Raw genomic sequence first — 25095 nt, 5'->3', positions numbered from 1 at the left:
CCTAACAATTGGTATCAGAGCAACTATCTCCAATGAAAAAATCACCGCAACTGTATGCGGTACTGAAATAGAGCTCACCGAGGCATCAGTGGCAGAGAGCCTACACCTTCCAACAACCGGCCAGGATGCAACGGCGGACATAGAGATCAAAACCTTTGAGGCGGCTTGCCAGATTCTCTCGGCGACTAAGGAGCCGATAAAAGTATCCGGTAGCAAATCAACGTTGAAGCCGGAGTATATCCCAATATGTGACATCTTCGCAAGGGCGATTTTGGCAAGGGGAGGAAACTATAGCAGCCTAACAAAGGACAAAATCAGGATGCTGATCGACCTGATAGAGGGAACAAAGGTTAACTAGGCAAAAGCGGTGTTCAACAACTTAATGGATATGGTGAAACCGGACTCAAACCGGTCATGGGGATACGTCGTTCCTCTCGGTAAGATCTTCCTTCACCACAATCTCAACATCGGTCCCGACGTCACCGTCGCAAATAGATGCCTCATCAGATCGAAACAATTCTTAGAAAGGAAGCAGCCGGCCCCCGGTTCCACAGGTGGCCGAAAGAAGAAAGCCGACAAGAAAGCGGCTCCAGCCAAAGCAAAGGCCGAAAGCAAAGGAAAAGAGAAAGTAACTTTCTCGGAACCGCCGCAGCAGACGGAGGATGAGGAGTCGGCTTCCATCTCTGAAAGAACTGATACAGAGAAGACCGAGGACGAAAGATCGGTCAATGAAGACGAGCATTCGGCCCAGAGCCCCAATAATGCTGGACCTAACACCAACCCTGAGACCACTGAAGGTGGTGAAGAGGATGGTGAGGAGGATGGTGAAGAAGCCGGTGATGAAGGCGGCGACAAAGATAAGGAGGAGGCCGAAGAAGCAGAGACCGATAGGGTAACTCTAAAACTCCTAAAGATCGCCAAAGAGCGAGCCGAGTCGATTGAGGAGTTATACCTGGAATGGCACGAGCACCGGTTCGGCACACCGTATAGGGAAATCCTACCGGGCCACACAGACTTGGAGTGCATCCACAGACTAGAGGAAGTTGAGGACTTGATCATGAATCTTACAAACTCCAACACAATTCAAGAGGTATTACACCGAACCTGCCTCTTAAAACCAAAGGTCCAACTACGGAAGCTAACCACACGCATCCGGAAAATTACGGAGGAGTTCAAAGCGGTGGGACCAGAAGACACCTTAACACCGCGGGTGTTAGAAAGGCTTGAAAAAGCCAAAGGAGACCTCATTCAAGAAATTGACCGGCTAGAAGCAATATGCAGTCAAAAAAAATACCGGTCTACACTACTCCCCGGATCGAAACAAGTCCGGATCAATGTCCAACACCTCCAAGGGAGAATGCGGCATCAAAAGAAACCGATGAAAGAGCGGATCCTAAACCCACCGGGCAATCCCCTCCTTCACAACCAGAACTCTTCGCATCAGACTTCACAAAGGAATGGGTTGAGGGCCGTCTCCAAAGGCTTGAAGACTCAACCGCAGAACGGATTGATAGCTGAATTCAAGAGTTTGAAGACTCCGCGGTTCAGCCATTCAAGGAGAGATCCCAAAGAATCGTTGGCTCGGCACTCAAGTTCGCCGACACCACAAGGTATCTCTTGAACAGAAATCAGGAACGGATCTCAGAAATGGACGAAGATCTGTAGGAAGAGGCGGCTCTGCGCAGTAAATATGTTAAGCGAACCGCAATTCTGGAGGATTTGACCTCCGAGTTAAAGAAAGACTTCGACCGGCTTGAAAGAGAGACCGATCAACGATTGACAACGATGGCTGATGACCTGGTCGACACAACACTCGAACGGGTCTCCAAACTCGAGAAGAAAAATGAGGGTCTCGAGGCCGAACTTAAGGCGCTTTCCGAACAAGTTGCCGAATTGCTAAGGGTAAAGATGAACGCGGACGCCGCGGCTGTAGCGGATGATGCTCAAGCGGCTAAGAGGGTCCAGGATGCGCTGGATGCCGAAGCGGGTAAAGAGAAGGAGGCACCGCGATCATCCCAACTTACCGAAGAAGAAGAGGAAGTCGAACAGATTCGAAGGTCAGAGGCCATGTTCCCAGGACTTGCTAAGAAAGCAGCCGCTCAAGCTGCGAAGGATGCTGAGCGGTTGGAAAGGGAAACACGGAGGCTGGAAGGCTTCGCAGCCGACAACAAGAAGAAAAAGGCGGCCTCTTCTGCTTCAGCGCCGAAAAAGCGAAAGAGGGAAGCCCCTAAGAAAGTTCAAATAGCCGACCTGCTCAATGAGGTCACTGAAACGGTCATCACGAGTACATCGCAGCATGCTACTCCAGTCGAAGAGGATGAAGTTGAAGAACACCTGCAGGCCCGGTCTACAAGACAACGATTTTCCGAACCGGCCAGTCAACCGCAACCGAAGAAGAAAAAGCGGAGCATATATGACTTCTCGGACTCGGAATAAGGGCTTTCTTTCCTTTACTTGCCTTAGTGTTTTTACATATTATGTTATTTTCGGTTATCTATCTTATATATAAAGCTACTTTTGAAACCGGCCATCTTTTGCGTTTCTACTTAGTTTTGATAATTTTAAATAAAATAATCAAAAAGGGAGAAATTGATAAGATAAAGGATAAGATTTTTCCAAAATCAAAATTTTTCTCAAAATTTTTCGAAAAATTCTCCTAAGTCAGTTTCAAAAAAATCCGGACAAATAAAACAACCGACCTACGGTTGCAAACTTACATGATTTTGATAATTTTAAATAAAATAATCAAAAAGGGAGAAATTGTTAGATAAAATCAGACCGGTTCAAATAAACCTAACTTAAATAAACTTTCCATGCAGGAACAAGGAACCGGACCGGATAAACAAAAAGAACCGGCTAAAGAAAACTAACCGGTCAAGCTAGTAAACCGACCAAGAATACCTGGAACTTGACCTCACAAAGAAAGGATCGGCCAAAGCTTAAAACCGGAAACATCAAACAGCCGATCAGCCACAAGGCAGAGGAATAACCAGAAGAAGTCCGGTTACATCACTCATACCAAAAGCCATTCGGTTAAGACAAATGGCCGACCAGTACAAGAAGACAATTCGGGTATCTGTTGAGAATGATACCAAAGGAACAGACTGAATACTTCCATATCCATACAAGTCTGAGGAAAGTCTGCAGGCTGCAGAAGACAGTACTACCGGATCTTTCCACTTCGGGATAAGTCAGAAAGAAGATCTTCCAAGTACAGACAACTGTCCAACAGACAGTGCCTACATTGAGTAAAAGACAAACCTAGCAGGTTTGTCTTACATACCGGAAGAACAGACCGCCAGGTCTGAGACAGAATGCCAGGTCTGAGGTTGACCATCAGGTCTGAGGAAACGACCGCAGGTCTGAATCTCTGAAACACTGAATCACTGCACCTCTGCTCAGCCAATCAGATTCAAGGCAGTGAAATATGACCGTTGGCATATTTCACCTATAAAAGGGGCAGTTGAAGAAGAGTAAATGTGCGGCACAGTGGGACAAGTGAGAAACTATAAGAGCATTTATTCTACAAGTGATAAGACTGTGTTGTTCTAAGAAAGCCTAAGTGCTAAAGTTAAAGTGTGTTTTACAATTTCGGTGTAAATTGTAAGAGTGTTATCGAGCAGGAAATAAGTCTCGATCGGATTGTACTTGTATTCCTTAGTGAATATCCTTCTCGCGGTTTCGAGAGGAAGGGGTGACGTAGGAGTTTTTATCTCCGAACATCCATAAAATTTGTCTTGTTATTTACTGTCTGCCGGTTTCATTATCTAACCTATCCGTACCGCTATAACCGACTTAACTCTATCCAAGCCGAATTTCCAGATTACCGAAGCCGACCCATCAAATCTCAAACCTCCATTATACAATACCGATTCTGCCTATCATACAAGTGTGCCGCTTCAACCTGAAAGCAAACCTCTTCCGCGCTTGAACCTAGTTCAAGGGTTTGTGACAGGTTGTGTAGTATTGAAACCCCGGTGTTAATCTCTAACCGGATTAACCACCACTCTTCGAGTGAGAACAGCTAACCGGTCCAACCCCCGGTCCTCCAGCGGCTACCTAGATCCTAACAAACATATTTTCATATTTTGGCACGTTTAACACGTTTTTGACACATTTAACACGTTTTTACGTCATTAACACGTTTAACACGTTTTTGACATGTTTAACATGATTTTCACGTTTGTAACACGTTTTTGACACATTTAACACGTTTTTGACACGTTTAACACGTTTTGATACACCTAACACGTTTTTCACGTCCTTGACACGTTTTTCACGTCCTTGACACATTTAACACGTTTAACATGATTTTCACGTTTTTAACACGTTTAACACGTTTTGACACGTTTAACAGGTTTTTGACACGTTTTCACATTTTTGACACATTTAACACATTTGTTTACATTTTTGACACATTTACCACATTTTTGACACGTTTAACATGTTTAACACGTTTTTCACGTTTTCATATTTTTCACGTTTTGGCACGTTTAACAAGTTTTTCACTTATTTGGCACGTTTAACACATTTTAAATACGTTTAACACGTTTTAAACCTATCAAAACGTGTGAAAACATGTTAAACATATTAAAAATGTCAAAAACGTGTTAAATGTTCCAAAAACATGAAAATATGTTAAAAAATTGTGGAAAACGTTAAAAATGTGTTAAAACGTGTGAAAAACGTGTGAAAACGTGAAAAACATGTGAAAACGTGTGAAAACGTTTGAAAAACATGTTAAACTTGCAAAAACGTGAAAACATGTTAAACATGTCAAAAATATGTAAAACGTTTGAAAAACTTGTTAGACATGCCATAAATGTGTTTAACGTGCCAAAAACGTGAAAAACATGTTAAACATGTGAGAACGTGTTAAATGTGAAAAACGTGTGAAAACGTATGAAAAACGTGTTAAATGTGCCAAAATGTGAAAAAACGTGTTAAACGTGTCAAAAATGTGTAAAACATGTTAGACATGCCAAAAATGTGTTAAACGTGAAAAACATGTTAAATGTATTAAACATGTTAAAAACGTGCCAAAAACGTGAAAAACGTGTCAAACTTGTTATAATGTGTGAAAAACGTGAAAACATATGAAAAACGTGAAAAACATGTTAAACTTGTTAAAACGTGTGAAAAACGTTAAAAACGTGTGAAACTTGTTAAAACGTGTGAAAAACGTGAAAAACATGTTAAAACGTGTGAAGATGTGTGAAAAACGTGAAAAACGTGTGAAAACATGAAAAATGTGTTAAAACGTGAAAAACATGTTTAACATGTGAAAAACGTGTTAAACGTGTGATAATGTGTGAAAAACGTGTTAAATGTGCCAAAACGTGAAAAAACGTGTTAAACGTGTCAAAAATGTATAAAACGTGTTAAACGTTTGAAAACGTGAAAAACATGTTAAACGTGTGAAAAATGTATTAAACATGTTAAAAACGTGCCAAAAACATGAAAAACGTGTTAAACTTGTTAAAACGTGTGAAAAACATGTTAAACGTATTAAAAATGTCAAAACGTGTTAAACATACTAAAAACGTGAAAAACATGTTAAACGTGTGAAAATGTGTTTTAAGTGTGAAAATGTGTTAAACATGTCAAAAACGTGTTTGAACGTGCCAAAAACGTGTAAAAATGTGTTAAACATGTCAAAACGTGTTAAACATGTCAAAAACGTGTTAAACATGTCAAAAACGTATTAAACGTGCCAAAAACGTGAAAACATATTTAAAAAGTTAATATTTTGAACCGATATTTTATTTTACAAACATAGGAATTAGAATTGAATTACAATTCTATCATTTTCCCAAATATAGGAATTGGAATTGAATTATAATTATATAATTTTTCCAAACATAGGAATTGAATTGTAATTCACTACCAATTCTTATGAAATTGGAATTAGAATTCCAATGCCAATTTCAATTCCAATTCCAATTCCCCCTCATCAAACACACTTTTAAAGTTTTCAAAAATTGACAAAATGAAGACATATAACCAACCTATATTATTATTTTTCATTTTACATTTCTACGGTTAAAGATATAAACAAAATATATATACATTATATCTTCTAAATACCATCACTATCATATAAAATTTATGTAATACTATTTTTTGCACATAAAATTTCATATTGACTATTTTTATGCCACCCAAATAAATTTGTACTTACTAATTTTTGTGACATAACTTCCAACAATTTTAATCAATCATTTCATTATAGTAGTGACTTCACCTCATTTTGACAAATTCTGAACATTTTGCATCTAACTATCTCAACTTTTATTATCTCACTTCTGTCGACCAACATATCTCTTGGCCAACTTGAGTGCAGGCCAGGACCGAGAGGAGGTGCTCAGAAAAGAGCCAAGTGTGGAGCTCGGGCACCAGACCGGAGATACCAAGGCACGCGTGTGGGGGCCTTGGCATAGGTGCGGAAAAGTGTGCAAGAAGGAGCAGGGACCGAGAGAAGGTAGCCTGGCTGAAGCAGGGACCGAGAGAAGGTAGCCTGGCCGACGCATCCGACCGAGGGAAAGAGAAGACCGAGGACCGAAGCGTTTCAACATGGGCCAGATCATTGTGCATGGATCAGGCCTCGACCAAGGATTGGGCCTTGGGCTAGTCTTGGACCGTTAAAGTCCCGATCCACTGGGCGACCGAAGAATGGCGCAGCGTTAAGTCAAAGACGGAAGAAGTCTTGGCCGAGACCGAGTATTTCGGGAAGGCCCGGTCAAAGTCTTGGCCGAGACCGAGTATTTCGGGAAGGTCCAGTCAAAGTCCCTATATTTTCGGAAGACTAAGTCTTAGATGATTTATTCAGCGTAGACTTAGGCAAAGTTGGTTGTACACGTTTTCTATCCTATTTATATCTCTAGAGGAGGCGACCCTAAGGCATTCAATCAAGAAATCGATCAAGTCATCAATTAAGAACTAGAGAGATATTCTTGACCCTGGGGATTGTGCCTACTCGTGGGTTCCTTGTAAACTTCTTTGGTTGAGTGTGAATCAATAGTAAGATACAAGGTTGGCTTCGGCCGTAATTGTGTTGCCTCTTTGCTGTTTTCTATCTTCGTTTTATTTTGTTCGTTATTGGAAAAATATCTTTGCTGGGAAGTTGTTTACTTAGGCGAAATCTTAAGTAAGGAGTTGGCTGATCAGGTGCTTGCGAGGAGGACCTGAGCCGGACAAAGGGTTAACCAAAGTTTTGAATTTTGGTGAGTTTTTCCGCATTAGACAGACCCTTCGTTACAAGTGGTATCAGAGCACAGCGACGTATATTTTGTGCGAAAGAAAATAATGAAGAAGACTAGTAGCAGCAGTCGTGCGGTCCAAGAAGATTTCGAAGCAGAAACGGACACGCGGCTGACCGAGCTCGAGGAGCTCGTAGGCATGCCTGCTGAAGAAAACGAGCCCTCCCTGTTCGGTCAGGTGGGCGAGTTGAAGGCGCAATGGGAAACTGCTCAAAAGAACATTGGGCGTTTGAGCGACATGTTAGAGCAGAAACAGATTACTAGGCAGAACGCACTCATCTCACGGATAGAAGAGCTGGAGATCGAGGTGCGATTGCTTAGGCGCGCGGCTGGTTCGGATGCCCCGAACGCAGCAGCTCCATCGACGAAATTCAAGGTACCCGAGCCCTGTTCTTTCGGAGGAGCCAAGAGCGCTAAGGAGATAGAGAATTTCCTTTGGGATATGGAAGTCTATTTCGAGACCTCCAAGATCCCTGAAGATAAGAAGGTGTCGGTAACAAGCATGTATCTAGTAGGCGATGCCAAGCTTTGGTGGAGAGCCCGCCTTTCAGATGATGCTAGTGCGATGCGCGACAAGATCGACACTTGGGATGTGATGAAGCGAGAACTGAAGGAGCAATTCCTCCCGGGGAATGCTTCTTGGCTAGCCCGCGAGTCCCTCCGCCGTCTACGCCATACTGGTTCTACTAGAGAATATGTAAAGAGCTGCAGTTCCCTTATGCTGGACATTCGGGACATGTCAGAGCAGGATAAGTTGTTCAACTTTCTAGCCGGACTGCAACCGTGGGCCCAGACCGAGCTACGAAGATTGGATGTGAAGGACCTACCTTCGGCCATAGCTGGGGCCGATCGGTTGGCCGATTACAGAACAATTGGCGCGGTCAGCGCCGAGCCAAGTAAGCCCTCCGCCAGAGACAAGGGGAAGGGCAGAGTCCAAGGTAGAGACCGAGGACCAGGGGGAAAGACAAGTCATAACCGAGGCAAAAGTGCCGGTCATGACCGAAAGAAAACAGAGTCGGACCGAGGGAGTAAAGCCGGTCCGGCCCGAAGACAAGCTGGATGCTACCTGTGCAATGGTGATCACCTGATGCGGGAATGCCCGCAGCGCGGCAGAGTAAGTGCGATCCAGGGTCAAGAGGATGAACAAGATGATGTGCCTTCTAGGGTGAACCCGCTGCAGATGTTAGGCGCAATGCAGGCCGGCGCCTATGTGCCACATAAAGCCCCCGTGGTCTGATGTACGTGAAGATCAAGATCAATGGGAAGGAAGTTATGGCTATGGTTGACACCGGTGCAACCCATAACTTTGTTGCTGATAGAGAGATCAGCAAGCTTGGGCTAGAGATTGCTCAACACCGCTCGAAGATGAAGGCGGTGAATTCGGAAGCTCAGCCAGTCAAGGGGCAGGCCACGGCGGAGCTACAAATTGGGTCTTGGAAGGGCCGGGTGGAATTCATGGCCATCCCCCTTGATGACTTCGACGTCATCCTAGGAATCGAATTTCTAGCCGCGGCCCATGTGGCGGTTATGCCACACTTAGGAGGGATTTTCATTGCGGCGCCAGAGAATCCATCCTTCATAGCCGGGCGCTATGAGGCAGCCAAGGAGAAGAAGACGGCCATGCTATCTGCCATGCAGCTCAAGAAGGGCTTGAGGCGTGGAGAGCGTACCTACGTGGCGACATTAGTGGAGATGAAGCCCGACGTTTACTCGGATGTGCCGAGTAGAGTTGCAGATTTGATGGGGGCAGTATGAAGATATCATGCCGCCCAAGTTACCTAAGGTGTTGCCTCCGAAGAGGAACATCGACCACAGAATCGAGCTGGAGCCCGGGGCAGTGATACCGGCTAAAGCTCCCTATCGGATGGGTCCATCAGAGTTGGTGGAATTGAGGAAGCAGCTGACCGAGCTGCTGGAAGGTGGGTTGATCAGGCCCAGCAAAGCGCCATACGAGTCTCCCATTCTGTTCCAGAAGAAGCAGGACGGCTCCTTGCGGATGTGCGTGGACTACCACGCCCTCAATAAGGTAACAGTCAAAAATAAATACCCGATCCCTAACGTGTTGGATTTATTTGATAAACTAGCACAGGCGCGGGTCTATTCAAAGATAGACTTGAGATCAGGGTACTGGCAGGTTAGGGTGGCGACCGAAGATGTGGCCAAGACTACGTGTGTGACTCGCTATGGGTCATATGAGTTCCTAGTTATGCCTTTCGGCCTAACCAATGCGCCTGCTACGTTCTGCAACCTGATGAATGATGTCTTGTATGAAAGGCTAGACCGAAGCGTTGTGGTCTACCTGGATGACATCTTAGTCTATAGTGCCTCGGCCGAGGAGCACTATAGCCACTTGGAGTGGGTGTTTGAGAAGCTGCGAGAGCACCACCTCTACATAAACAAGGGCAAATGCGAGTTCTGTTTGGAGCAAATCAATTTTCTGGGGCACATTGTCGGACATGGTGAAATCAGAATGGATCCAGTCAAGGTTATTGCTATCGAAAAGTGGCCACGACCAAGCCGAGCGACCGAGCTGCGGTCCTTCCTCAGTCTTGCCAACTATTATCGCAGGTTCATTAAAGATTATTCCAAGAAGACCGGGCCCCTTACAGATTTGCTAAAGAAGAACCGAGAGTGGGTCTGGTCAGACAGATGTGAAGACGCATTTACAGCCCTGAAGCACGCGGTCGCGACCGAGCCCGTGTTGCAACTGCCACACTTTGACAGGCCTTTTGAAGTACATACCGACGCATCCGACCGAGCTTTGGGCGGGGTGCTGATGCAGGAGAGGCATCCGGTTGCATTCGAAAGCAGGAAGTTCAAAGATGTTGAGACTCGATATTCAACTCATGAGAAGGAGATGGTGGCGGTTGTGCATTGCCTTGAGGCATGGCGCCACTATCTTTTGGGCACCAAGTTTGTGGTGGTCACCGACAACGTGGCTAACACTTATTTCAAGACTCTGAAGAAGCTGTCCCCTAAGCAAGCGAGGTGGCAAGAATTTCTCAGCGAGTTTGATTTCGAATGGCTGCACCGGCCCGGGAAAAGTAATGAAGTGGCCGATGCACTCAGCCGCCAGACGACCGAGGAATATGTGGCAGCCTTGACACTGGTGGAGGCAGGGTTCATGGATGAGATCCGAGAAGCTGCCAAGAATGATGCTGCTTACCAAGCTACGGTGAAGCAGGTGTTTGCGGGAGAAAACACGAAATATTGGCTTGAAGATGGTCTGCTTTTTGCCAAAGGAGGGCGCGCGGTCGTTCCAACCGGGCCCTTGCGTCAGAAACTACTCAGAGAGACCCATGATCCACAATGGGCCGGTCATCCTGGAGTAGGTCGAATGATGGCGCTTCTTTCACAGTCCTACACATGGAGCAATATGTTGGAGGACGTGGAATTCTATGTCAAGACGTGTCTGGTGTGTCAACTAGACAAGACCGAGAAGAGGAGACAAGCGGGCTTGCTGCAGCCCCTGCCCATACCTGATCGACCGTGGCAGTCGATTTCCTTAGACTTTATTCTCGGTTTTCCCAAGGTGGAGGGGAAGACCTCGGTCCTAGTTGTGGTGGACAGGTTTTCGAAGTATGCGGTCTTCATACCGGTGCCCAAGGTGTGTTCAGCCGAGACCGCAGCTGACTTATTGTTCCGGAATGTTGTGAAAAATTTCGGAGTGCCGAAGGACATGGTGAGCGACCGGGACGCTCGGTTCACAGGCAGGTTCTGGACTTCTCTTTTCAATATGATGGGGTCATAACTCAAATTCTCGACGGCCAATCACCCGCAGACCGATGGCCAGACGGAGAGAATCAACCAAGTGCTCGAGGAGTACTTGCGGCATTATGTGACAAGCAGCCAAGAGAATTGGCTCGGCTTGCTAGATGTTGCACAGTTCAGTTACAACTTGCATCGGTCTTCATCAACGGGCCAGAGTCCGTTTGAGATAGTATTGGGGGTCCAGCCCAATACCCCGCACACAGTAGCTTCAAGGAACGGTGGGGGTGATTGTCCTGCTTCATACCGCTTCGCCAAGCTTAAGCAAGAGATGTTAGACTTGGCTCGGGAGAGCATGGAGAAGGCTCAGAGGCGTATGAAGAAGTATGCTGATGCGGGTAGAAGAGAAGTGGAATTCCAGGTCAGAGATCAGGTCTTGTTGAAACTGACTCCACAGATTTGGAAGCGGATTAGTGCTAAGAGTCGGCAGCGAGCACTAATTCCTAAGTATGACGGGCCTTTTGAGGTGTTGAAAAGGGTCGGTCGGGTGGCCTATCGGTTGTCTCTTCCAGACCGGTTGAAGATCCACCCTACATTCCACGTGAGCTATTTGAAGAAGTTTCACGAGGACATGGCCGATGGTACCAGGGTGCAGGCTAGGCGAGCCCCACCCGTGGTGCAGTTTGAGACCGAAAAAGAAGTGGCCCAGATTCTGGATCACAGGACAGCCGGTCATAGTGTCAAGAACAGGCCCACGGACTTCTTAGTCCAATGGCACGGAGAGAGCCGGGAGGATGCTACATGGGTACGTAATACTAACCTGTGGCAGTTTGCGGATAAGGTGCAGGCGTACTTGACGAGTAAGGGTCTGGTGGAGAACCCCTCAACGCGGACGTTGAGTCCGGTGGGTGGGGCTGGTTTGTCACAACCCTAGTTGCTGACTCTCGGCCTGGCCAACTTGAGTGCAGGCCAGGACCGAGAGGAGGTGCCCAGAAAAGAGCCAAGTGTGGAGCTCGGGCACCAGACCGGAGATACCAAGGCACGCGTGTGGGGGCCTTGGCATAGGTGCGGAAAAGTGTGCAGGAAGGAGCAGGGACCGAGAGAAGGTAACCTGGCTGAAGCAGGGACCGAGAGAAGGTAGCCTGGCCGACGCATCCGACCGAGGGAAAGAGAAGACCGAGGACCGAAGCGTTTCAGCATGGGCCAGATCATTGTGCATGGATTAGGCCTCGACCAGGGATTGGGCCTTGGGCCAGTCATGGACCGTTAAAGTCCCGATCCACTGGGCGACCGAAGAAAGGCGCAGCGTTAAGTCAAAGACGGAAGAAGTCTTGGCCGAGACCGAGTATTTCGGGAAGGCCCGGTCAAAGTCTTGGCCGAGACCGAGTATTTCGGGAAGGTCCGGTCAAAGTCCCTATATTTTCGGAAGACTAAGTCTTAGATGATTTATTCAGCGTAGACTTATGCAAAGTTGGTTGTACACGTTTTCTATCCTATTTATATCTCTAGAGGAGGCGACCCTAAGGCATTCAATCAAGAAATCGATCAAGTCATCAATTAAGAACTAGAGAGATATTCTTGAGCCTGGGGATTGTGCCTACCCGTGGGTTCCTTGTAAACTTCTTTGGTTGAGTGTGAATCAATAGTAAGATACAGGGTTGGCTTCGGCCGTAATTGTGTTGCCTCTTTGCTGTTTTCTATCTTCGTTTTATTTTGTTCGTTATTGGAAAAATATTTTTGCTGGGAAGTTGTTTACTTAGGCGAAATCTTAAGTAAGGAGTTGGCTGATCAGGTGCTTGCGAGGAGGACCTGAGCCGGACAAAGGGTTAACCAAAGTTTTGAATTTTGGTGAGTTTTTCCGCATTAGACAGACCCTTCGTTACACTTCACCTCATTTTGACAAATTCTGAACATTTTGCATCTAACTATCTCAACTATCTCAACTTTTATTATCTCACTTCTGTCGACCAACATATCTCTTATTCCTTAATTGACCTATATTACTAATCTCGTGATCTCATTTCGAAAATTTTTATTCACATATTCAACTAGGATTACTCAATATGAATTTTTATAATTATTTCAAATTCACCGAAATTCAAATATTTTATATTGTTAATTTATATTTATAATTTTATATGTTATTACATCATTGATATAACTAATAGTTAAAATTAAACTACTCTAAAACACAAATAACTAATAATTATTTAGTCCAACTCAGGTGATGTGATGAGTGTTGGATTGACTCTATCACCGTTAGGCTTAAAATAATAATATATTATTTTATATTATTTAAGAGGAATGATGAAGGAAGAAGCAATGAAACGTATTCATTTCTCTCTTTAATTTTAAAATTTTACCTTACATCTAAAAATATTTAATAATTTTTTTATCTTTAACTTTTTTAATATCTAAAAATAATTAATTAATAATTTATCACTTTAATTTTTAATTATAAATATTTACTTAATTTGAAATTAGATCATTATAAGATAATTTCTTGATGATTCAACTCATACTAGTACAAAATAGAAGATCTGGTTGAATTGAATTATTAATACATCTTTTAAAAAAATGAAAATAAAAAAAGAAAGATATAAATTTGAAAAAGAAAAGTTTAGTAATATATATATATATATATATATATATATATATATATATATATATATATATATATATTTATAATTTAATATATATTTTAAAAATATACATTTATATATTTAATTAATTTGATTCATTTATTCTTTTTTTAGAAAACGGTTTAACACCATTCTATTAATAATATATGTCCTTATAAGTTCTAGTCGAATTAGATCAAGAACATATAAAAAAATGTCGGTTCATATTCTTAAAAATCTTATAAACCTAAATCTCAATAGATAGACATAGAGAAGGCTTTGATACCACTTGTTAGAATCTGTAATCTAGATCTTTAATCTTTAATCATTAAGTCTATAATTTTTATACTCTATGTCGATAAATTGAGACAAACATAAGTTGTGGAAACATACTTGAATCTAAAATGAAGAACGATTCATTAAGTCGTTCTTCGGATCTTCTCTAGACCTTGGATCTTCTCTAGATCTTGGATTTTCTTGTTCTGGATATGGACCTGAATTAGAATGTCTGATGTGGGCGGGGTTTAAGTCTTCCAGCCCTATATCAATAGTCCTTTTGAATGTTCTTGAGAGATGAACATAAATTTTTTATTTGATGAGAAAAAACAAATTAAGTAGGCTATCAATATGGGTTGGGGACCTAGCCCTAATATACTCATTTATTATAAAAAATTAAATAGTATTTCTACTTCTACACAAATAATCCCCACATTTATTATAGGTGTCTAAATAAGCCCCCATAATTTTTATACTTTAATAGATCACTTTAATTGAGCTTTAATTTTTATTATGATAACAACTAATATGCAACTATTAAATAATATATGTACCCAAATATTGGAAATAATTCCAACACCAACTTTAAACCTTTAGTAGGTGAAAATTCAGAGTCGTGAGGAAAGAGTAAAAATAGATCTCTACATGACATAAAATAAAGGAATGACTCGAATAGAAGAAGATCGATGTCTCGTGGTGGTATCATTTAAAAAATCATTTTAAAATAGGAATATTTTAGAGCTCCATAATAAACAAGGGATTTTCTTACCATAGATCTCGGCTAGATCAATTTGTTTTAGAAATGTCAGATGCATCTAAATTATGGATAAAAATCTTGACTCAAACGAAAATCACAGTTTTTGCGTCCTTAATTAAAATTGATTAATAGAATTTTGCTGAATTCATTATAATGGGTAAATAAATAAGTTGAAGAAATGTGGAAATAACACCTTAAATTTCTGCAAATCACATCTATATTACTTGGAACACGATTTTGTTGACTAATTAAGTTTATGATTTTCTAATTATTGAATAATGTCCATGTTTTTATTAAATTTCTTATCTAGTCTATGTTAGAATTATCCTGATTAGATCCTAATTTAATGTGTGAAAAATTAAAATCTGAATGAGGCGGAAGCGTACCTTAATTAATCGCATGAATAATGAATCTTCTATTTCCTTAAACTTTGCATGGATTGAATGATTCTTTCCTTAAACTTTCCTTATATGGAATGGTTCTTCCATTTGATGAGTAAGTCAATAGATTTCTCTCTCTGTTGATGGGGACACAAAGGAGAATTGACGTTACTTCAAATGGGGACCATTACCGTTACATATAACCAACAATAAGTTAGTTATTATAGTTTGACAATTTCTAATTTAACCCCTTCATAAAATTAGAAATGTCACTTAGGTATCCTCACTTTATTTTCATGACAAATACACCCATAAGCCATAAACTTAATTTCACATTAGATCACATTATTTTGGCTTATATTAAATATGACACATGCACAATTATTTATTATACAAGTGACCCTAAAAATTACAACAATCTCCCACTGGGTCACGTATGTACACAAATAAATGTATCAACCATAATGCGCCTGAAGTTTTATGTCATCTTAATCATATGTTGTATAAACAATTTTATCAATTAATTATATCAATATAGGACCAAAGAGCTCATCGTTGTATTTAAGCACAACTAGACCCAACAATGATCACATAAATCAATACAATTAATTGACAAATCATATCATGAATGTGAGGAATGAAAATTTCATGCAAGGCGATCTTTTCATGTCAATTTTCAACTGGTCCTACTTAACTTTAGTGAGATCATATTTTAAACATAATTATACAAAGTGTAATGAACTGAATAATACTTAAGTTCTGATCAGAATAAAAACTTTATAAATATCTATAAAATAATTAAACTGGAAGATGTCAAAATTACAAACTCCCACTGAAGTTAGAGATCGTTGATCTCTACAACACTCATACGAGCAATATCCTCATGAAAGATATTAGATGATAAACTTATTGGCATGAGGTTCATAACCATAGAGTTTGTACATATATATTTTATAGAAATTTATCCACTTTGTATCATTTATTTCATAAAATAAACTTGATGTCAAAATCACTTAATTTGATGCCTAGTAACATGTTATAAATTTCGCTGCAATAGTGGATGACGCCATAAGTGTCAAAACCAGCTAGCGAAAAATGGATTTCATACTATTTTGGCATCCCGTAATATCGGAGTTAGAATACTCAATGATCTCAAGACTATCCGACTTCCTATATGTGAGCATTTAATTCTTAGTTCTTTTCAAATATCTCATAATTATTGGCTACTTAATGTCAAGCAAAATTTGTGACAAACAAAATGTCACCCATATAAAACCATAAATGGACGTGTACTCCCACTAAACTTGTGATACACAAATAATCAATTAAATTCACCTCAAAACCAAAAGAGAGAATTGTTATTTTGTGGAATTTATGGTATCACTAACGAGACGCTTCTTTAAGTCTATAGATGAATTTCTTTAATTTGCAAACCATATTAATTTGGTCTCTCGACACAAAGTATTCTCATTGCACCAAATTGTTTTTTCAATGTCTCTATTGAAAAACCCCTTAACATCTACTATGGTGAAGCTCCATATCAAAATATGTAACGGGTACCATAAATTGTTCTTAAAGAGTAATTCAATTAAATTGAATTGTCATAAAGACACTTGATTTTGAGGTTGTTGAGTTTGTACTTAATGAGTTTGATCGTATTGTCTTGTTACTCTTGATTTTTGAACATTATCCTCAATATCAATAAAATCCTTATCAATGTCAAAAAACACTTGAGATATAAATCAAATCTTCCACAATAGGAATTATTGATCTAAATCATTTTTAAAGACACAATCATTTCTCCCCTCAAACTCAATATCCTCAAAAAAATATTTCAGTCTCGTCTAAAAAAAAAACTATTTTCAACTTGACATAATAAAAAATTATAGCCCTCAATCACTTAGAATATTTAATAAAATAGTTGATCACATTTATAAACTTAAGTAACAATTAAATTCAAATAATGATTTATCCCATCTCAAAATACTTAATGCAACATTAATATCAAGTCTTTGGACAGTAATATTAATTGCTAATAGTATTTTGGTGTAATGATCAAACATTAATAATAAGACATGTCAAATAATCAATCTATCTTTGGATGGATTAATTATTTACATAAATAAGACTTTATAATTATTACATATTTATCATCACAAGTATTAATGCAATTCTGTCAATTAATTATCAGCCTTTGGGCCAAATAATATAATCACATGAATTACACAATACTACCATTCAAAATTGTCTTGAATTAATTTCAACAAACATTGTCATTGTCACTTTTGGTGATTATTTGTATCAATCAATACAATCTAAATAATGAACAATAATATCATTATTTTAAATTTAAATGTCATATTATTATATATAACCCAAATCAATAATATATATTTTTCCAAAGAAACATATAGTTTATTTTAGTATAAAAAATAAAATTATACCGTAAGTCAAATCTTACTTCTTGAATTTGAAATTTGTAATATCTTATATTAATTAAATTAAATAATAAATCTTCAAGATTTATTTGACCAAATTTCAAATATTAGCCTAAATCCAATTATTAATAATCATTATTAACCTCAATCTTTTAATCCTAAAATAAAGGATATAATTAAAAATTTTAATCCTAAAATAAAGGATATAATTAAAATTTTATTATATATTGATTTATATATATATACACTTAAACTTAAATTAAACTTAAAGATTATTCCTTATCTTTTGATTTATAATATATATTATATATTATTTAATCCCTTAACAACAAATATCAACCGTCAATTTAAAACAGAGAATTTCTCCCTTTAACGATAAAATCTAAACTTTAAAACAGAAAATTCCTCTTTTAACTAGAAAATCTAAACGAGAATCTAATTATCATGAATCTAAATCTAGTAAACATTATTAAATAATATCATAAATCTTTATATTCTTTAATCAGTTATTCCATATTATTGGAAAAATCAATATATCCATATATTCCGAAATCAATATCCATATATTCCGAAATTATGAGAGAGAAAATTAGAATATTGAGATCTTATCTTAATAATCATAAAATTTAAATATCCCTTAATTTATCGTCGTATATATATATATATATAATCCGACTAACATACATGCTTTTAAATTATCTTAATTAATCCCAATTCATAAATGAATGCATATATCATTCCAAAGAATCTAAATATCCCTGAATCTAGGGATCTTATCTTAATAATATAATAACTAGTCAAAATAGATAATTATAATATATCTTAAATCTATCGTCAATCTTAATTAATATATAATCGTTCATCTGACCTTATCCGAATCTAAATATCATAAATCTAAATATTTATGAACTTAATCAAACCAGAGAAACTAAATATTCATAAATATAAAATAAATCTTTATATCTTTATACCAACTTTATTTGAAATTATCAAAAATTATTCCTAATAACATGCTTTTATTATGAATTTCATACATATAAATCATATAAATTGCATGCATATATATCACCGATATAATTTTCTCACATAATTAAATTAGGATGGCTCTGATACCATAATTTAATAATGTATGAGAAATTAAAATCTGAATGAGGCGGAAGCGTACCTTAATTAATCGCATGAATAATGAATCTTCTATTTCCTTAAACTTTGCATGGATTGAATGATTCTTTCCTTAAACTTTCCTTATATGGAATGGTTCTTGCATTTGATGAGTAAGTCAATAGATTTCTCTCTGTTGATGGGGACACAAAGGAGAATTGACGTTACTTCAAATGGGGACCATTACCGTTACATATAACCAACAATAAGTTAGTTATTATAGTTTGACAATTTCTAATTTAACCCCTTCATAAAATTAGAAATGTCACTTAGGTATCCTCACTTTATTTTCATGACAAATACACCCATAAGCCATAAACTTAATTTCACATTGAATCACATTATTTTGGCTTATATTAAATATGACACATGCACAATTATTTATTATACAAGTGACCCTAAAAATTCCAACAGTCTAAACGATTTCAGTCCAACTCGAAAAATCCATTATGGATACACTAAATCCACACTCAGATTCCCCGCTCTTGTTCTTCTCTATCGCCAGATTCACGTTGGCTTTGTCTTAACCTGGAACCTCGAGTCATCGATTTATGACCATCTCCAATATCATCAGCCTCAACGTCAGCTAAGTTTAGGGCGAAATAATATATTTGATAGAGTAAGATATCGTAAAAGAATTTTATAATAAGGGTCTAAATGAATTTATGTCGTCTTCATTAAAAAAGTTAATAAAAAACAATAATGATAAATGGAAAGGTCACTAAATTTAAAAGAAAAAAAGAAAATTAAAAGGTTATCAAGAAACGCAAATGTAAACTTAATTTGTTTTCATTTTATATATTTGTCCGGCACTTAATATATGTCAGCAAATAAATGCCGGAAAAAGTACTATTTGGTGTAAGACTGCAATGTTGGTTATGTATACATTTTTCGAATGAAACGTTATGTGGAGGGATCTATTATACGGCCCGTGTGTGCCAACATATTAAGTAGGTGGAATCAATGAGATTAGTGAGTTCTAAACTAGTAAGGACAAGCGGTGTCACCTTTATATATTCACATATATGCCTTAATCGTGATAGGCATCTAATTTCCGATTTTTTTTCAATTTTAGAAACAAGTGTGTTGTATTACGATATGAGATAAACATTAATAATATGCACTCCTCTTTTCTCAACTTTACAATTCACTCGAAAAGGAAAAATAATATAAGAATGGACATATTAAGACTACACCGTCTAAGTAAGGAGACTGTTTGAAGTTAGCTATAGCTGTTTCCTATGAAAATGCATGACATTTTACTGCATTTGTTTTTTGACCAATGATTTATAAGAGCATTCCAGAATATCTTGATTTTCTATATTTCGAAACTGGTTTTATTATTAAAAAAAGGTTGCTCACTTTGTAAGAAACTATCTGCAGTGCAATTTACATGGCCAATCAAATTAAATTTATATATACATATTAGAGACGACCTAGTTTGATTTAGTTTAATTCATTAATTTGTTATATGATTAGAGATATATTTATAGGACATTGAATATTATAATGTGTTAGATATGTTTAATGTTTCAACTTATTCTTTTTATTTTATTTTTAAATTATCTATCATGTTAGCTAAAAGTTTAAATATTTTTATTTTATTTTATTCGTGTTGATTTTTTTTTGTAACTTATTGGCGACTTATTTGTGTTTATAAACTAAATCAAACTAATAATTCTAAACTAATTTAATTAAAAAATTAAAAGTGAGGGACTCAACCGCTTTTTTGAGCATTAGGGTTTTCAGCTGCAGACTCTTCGGAGGAATGAAAACACCACGAACTCTTCCGGAAAGAACCAAATTATTTGAAATTTAATTTCTACTTTAATATATATATATATATATTAATAAAAATATAATTAATTTTATTTTCCGCTAACCTAGCCTAGAATATCTCATTGTTTGTTAGGGTTGTTTTATATATACTGTATCTTTATCAATACCAAACTATGTTTTTCAATTTCAACCAAAAAATAAATAATGGCTATACCCAATTTGATCGATTCCAATATACGAAAAAGAAGGATTTGGTGAAAACAGTGTAATTATGGCCGAGATTGAATTAAATACTCATTCCAATTTCCTAGAGATCGCAACCACCATTAATAGAGGAGATGTCAATGGACTTAACATTGCTATAGGTATGTGTTATATTTTTTGATATGTTTTATTTAATAATTTTTTAATTTCATATTATTTATTTAATTGTAGGTGCAGTTGTTAATAATATAATAAAAAATACTTTAATTGAATATATATTTTTTTATATAGTTTTATGAAACTTTAATGTTTTTTTTTTCATTCAATATATATATATTTTTCATAAAAGTTATTAATATTAAGAATATTTATAGAGTATACAAATTTATAAATAAATAATATTCACAAAGAACTTATATTATTATTTTATTATTAGATGATTTAGTTGGAAGTATAGATGAATGTTCAATAGACGGTGAGACTGCTCTTCACCATGCATGTATTTGTTTTAGCCGACGATCTTTTGAGGTAAATATTTAAATCATTAATAACTAAATATTTGAAATTTGAAGACAATGTAAAAATTTATATTACAGCTACTAGTTGGAAGAGGGGCTAATTTAGGAGGGGCTAATTTAGAGACTAAGAATATAAATGGAGCTATTGCTCTTCACACGGCTTGTGGATTAGGTTAATTTTTATCTTTATTCTAATTTTATGATAACATTATATATATATAATATTTTTGATAAAATATTATATTTGTAGGTTTGTTTAAAATCGTTGAATTTATATTCAATAATACAAACGCAGATGCTATAAAAAGAATGTTATACTCAACCGATGTGCTTGGTCAAACTGTGAGCTGGATTCATCTTTTAAATTAAGATTGTTTTTTAAATTAAATAAAACTGTTTATAACATAACTCTATTATTTGTTTCGAACAGCCTATGCATGCATGAAGCTGTGGCCGGTAGGAATATCAATATTGTGAAATTATTGTCAGATATTGAGACCGATAATTTTGATAGTACAAAACAACTAATACAATCGGTTGATATACACGGTGAAACGGTAAATTTGTTAGTGATATTTTATATGGAAGTGGAATATTTTATTTATATCTAAAGTGTAACACAAATTTTTTTTCATTTTTTCTTTTTTGGAATCAGCCTCTACATACAGCAACTATATATGGAAATGCTAAACTTGTAACTTTATTGTTGGAATTTGGTGCTTCCAGATATAAAACTAATCACGATGGAAAAGTAATTTTTTGTAAATATATTTTCATTTGTTTTTGTTTTTATTCCAAATACTTATACAATTTTTGTTTTATTTTGCAGATTCCATATGAGTTAGCCAAACCTAATTCAGAAATTAAGAGAATACTTGAGGGAAATTAAAATGATATTATAGATATAATTCTGTTTTATTTGGTTCTTTTCCATTCAAACAAGTGATCTATTTAAACAAGTGATGTGACATGTTATATTTTTAAGTTTTTATTATGATTTTTATGGTGAATTTGAGTCCTTAGAATTTGCTTAAAGTTTTTAGATTTTCTTCTTAATATTCCTTAATGTCATGATAAACCATTTTCATGTTAGGAATGCAAGAATTTTGAAGGCCAATATTTTGTACATTAATATGCAAAATTAATATATTATTCAAATTGCCAATCAAATAAATCCACTCAAAGTTTTCAAAAATTGACAAAATTAAGGCATAGATTATTATTTTTCATTTTACATTTATACAGTTAAAAGATATAAACAAAATATATACATTATATTTTTTAAATACCATCACTATCGTATAAAATTTATATAATAATAATTTTTGCACTTAAAATTCTATATTGAAAATTTGACATCACTTCGAACAATTTTACTCAATCATTTCATCATATTAGTGACTTCATTTCATTTTGACAAATTCCGAATATTTTGCATCCAACAATCTCAACTTATCCGACTTTTATTATCTTACTTAAGTCGACCAACATATTTAACCACAACATCTCTCTTATTCCTTAATTGACCTATCATTACTAATCTCGTGACCTCATTTAGAAAAATTTCATTCACATATTTACATATAAATTTTTTTTCACACCAAGATTCAAACATTTTATATTATTAATTTATATTTATAATTTTATATTTTACTACATAATTGATATAACTAATAGTTGAAAATAAACTACTCTAAACTTCAAATAACTAATATCGGTTTAGGGTTTAGTCCAACTCATGTGATGATTGACCGTACCACCAGGGCCGGCCCAGAGATAAGCCCATGGGCTAGAGCAGACGGGACAGCCCAATGATTCTAAAAAAAATTACTGTAACTGTTTTATACCTTTTCTTAGCCTGTAACGAGTTTTTTTTAATCTTTTTTTTTTTCTTTTTTATTTACCTTTTCTCTCTTCTATAATTTCAAATAATATCTAATTTATATATTTGCCCGCATCAAACATAAATCTTTTTCTTTTATATTATTTTTTCATAATTTCTTAATTTAATATATTTCTTATAAATTCTATAAACTCCTTATATTTACTTATAAATTCAATAGATTATATTTTAATTTTATTATTTTTGTTTTTAATTTCTGAATTAGTTTTCAACTTTATTAAAGAATTTTCTAATTTAAAATATGCTTTAATCTTTTATTATAGTTATATGATTTTGATTTTTTGAAAATTAAGTATTTAAGTTAAATATTACATTGTTAATAGTTAATGTTAGTATAATAATATGGTAGTTTTGTAATTACTTAGCATTAATATAAGGAAATTAGGAATTTATTTTTAAAATACTTAATTTCCCTTACATTCAACCCTTATATTCAATATTGTTGTAATGACTATGGCCTATGTGTAGCTTTGAAAGATTTGTATTTGATAATTATCTCAATTGTAGATAATATCTAATTATTAAAATAATAAAGAAACTATGTTTAGTTTTACAAAATCAATTATGTTAGCATGTTAGAGTAATAAACTTGGTAAATAATGTTAGTTTATATTTATGTTAAATTTTGAGTTTGGAAATTAGGATTTAGGGAATTATGTATTTATGTTAAATATAAATAATGTCATAACTTCGACTGACTAATTTTTCATTGTTGTCATTTACAAATTGAGTATGTTACCTCACTTTTGTAAAAAAAACAAAACAATTAGGTTAGCTTATTAGGCTAATAAATTTAGTAATTAATATGATATATAGTTATTAGATTGCAAGTTTAGAAATTAGAATTTAGGATTATGTTAAATAAAAATAATTATATAACTCATAACATTTTTGTTAAATTGTTATTTATTATCTGTTATAAAAAAAATCAATTATTTTAATATAGGTATTTTATGAGTAACGATCAAGAATAAAAATCAAAATAGAGTAAGGTTTTTTAAAACAAACTTCCGGATCTTATAATAGAATAAATAAGCTTAATGCAATGAAAAAGTCACTAGTTGGATCGATTTCTAAACTATTCAATGAAAAAAAATAAAGTTTTATTCTTAATGTTCGATTCTTAAAGATGAAGACATAAATAATGAGAAAATGAATTAGAGATGAAGAAACAAGTGATGAACAAAATCATGTCATTAGAGATTAAAGTGATAATGAAAAATATGATATTCTTCAAGAGATTTTCAACCACCGACAAATAATATAGAAGCACAAAGATAGTGGGAGTATGAAAAAGCACACTAGCAAGTTTATTGGCACTGTGAATTAGACTCTCGATGATAAATTATTGGCTCTTCTACTTCTTAGCTCGTTACCGAACAATTGGGAAACGTTGGTGATTTCATTGAGAAATTTAGTGATAGATGAAATTCTAACAATGAACATGTTTAAAGATAGTATTTTCAACGAAGAGGCTAAAAGAAGAGAGAAATGTGAACCAACTTCAGCAGCTTTAGTATGTGAAAATTTAGAGTCGTGTGGAAGGAGTGAAAATAGATCTCCACACGTCAGAAAAGAAAGGAATGACTCGAATAGAAGAAGATCGATGTCTCGTGGTGATCTAATTAAATGTTATTACTTAAACAACTAACAAACTACAACACATGAAGAAAGAATGCCCTAGTTTGTTTCTCTAGCCATACATATCATTTAAAAAATCATTTTAAAATAGGATTATTTTAGAGCTCCAGAATAAACCAGTGATTTTCTTGCAATAGATCTCAGTTAGATCAATTTGTTTTAGAAATGTCAGATGCATCTAAATTATGGATAAAAATCTTGACTCAAATGAAAATCACAACTTTTGCGGCCTTAATTAAAATTGATTAATAGAATTTTGCTGAATTCATTATAATGTGCAAATAAATAAGTTGAAGAAATGTGGAATTAACACCATAAAATTATGCAATTCACATTTATATTACTAGGAACACGATTCTTATTATTGAATAATGTCCATTCTTTTATTAAATTTCTTATACAGTCTAAGGCGATTTCAGTCCAACTCGAAAAAATCCATTATGAACACAC

The 25095-nt window shown here is 36.0% G+C and overlaps 1 pseudogene; it reads left to right on the top strand.

Annotated features, from left to right (window-relative positions):
- Positions 1-1785: 1785 nt before the first annotated feature.
- LOC124931031 lies at positions 1786-21990 on the top strand (annotated as a pseudogene).
- Positions 21991-25095: the final 3105 nt, after the last annotated feature.

The sequence above is a fragment of the Impatiens glandulifera genome, chromosome 1 (genome assembly GCF_907164915.1).
Source record: "Impatiens glandulifera chromosome 1, dImpGla2.1, whole genome shotgun sequence".
NCBI lineage: Eukaryota > Viridiplantae > Streptophyta > Magnoliopsida > Ericales > Balsaminaceae > Impatiens > Impatiens glandulifera.
This window is presented reverse-complemented; position numbering and strand designations above follow the sequence as displayed.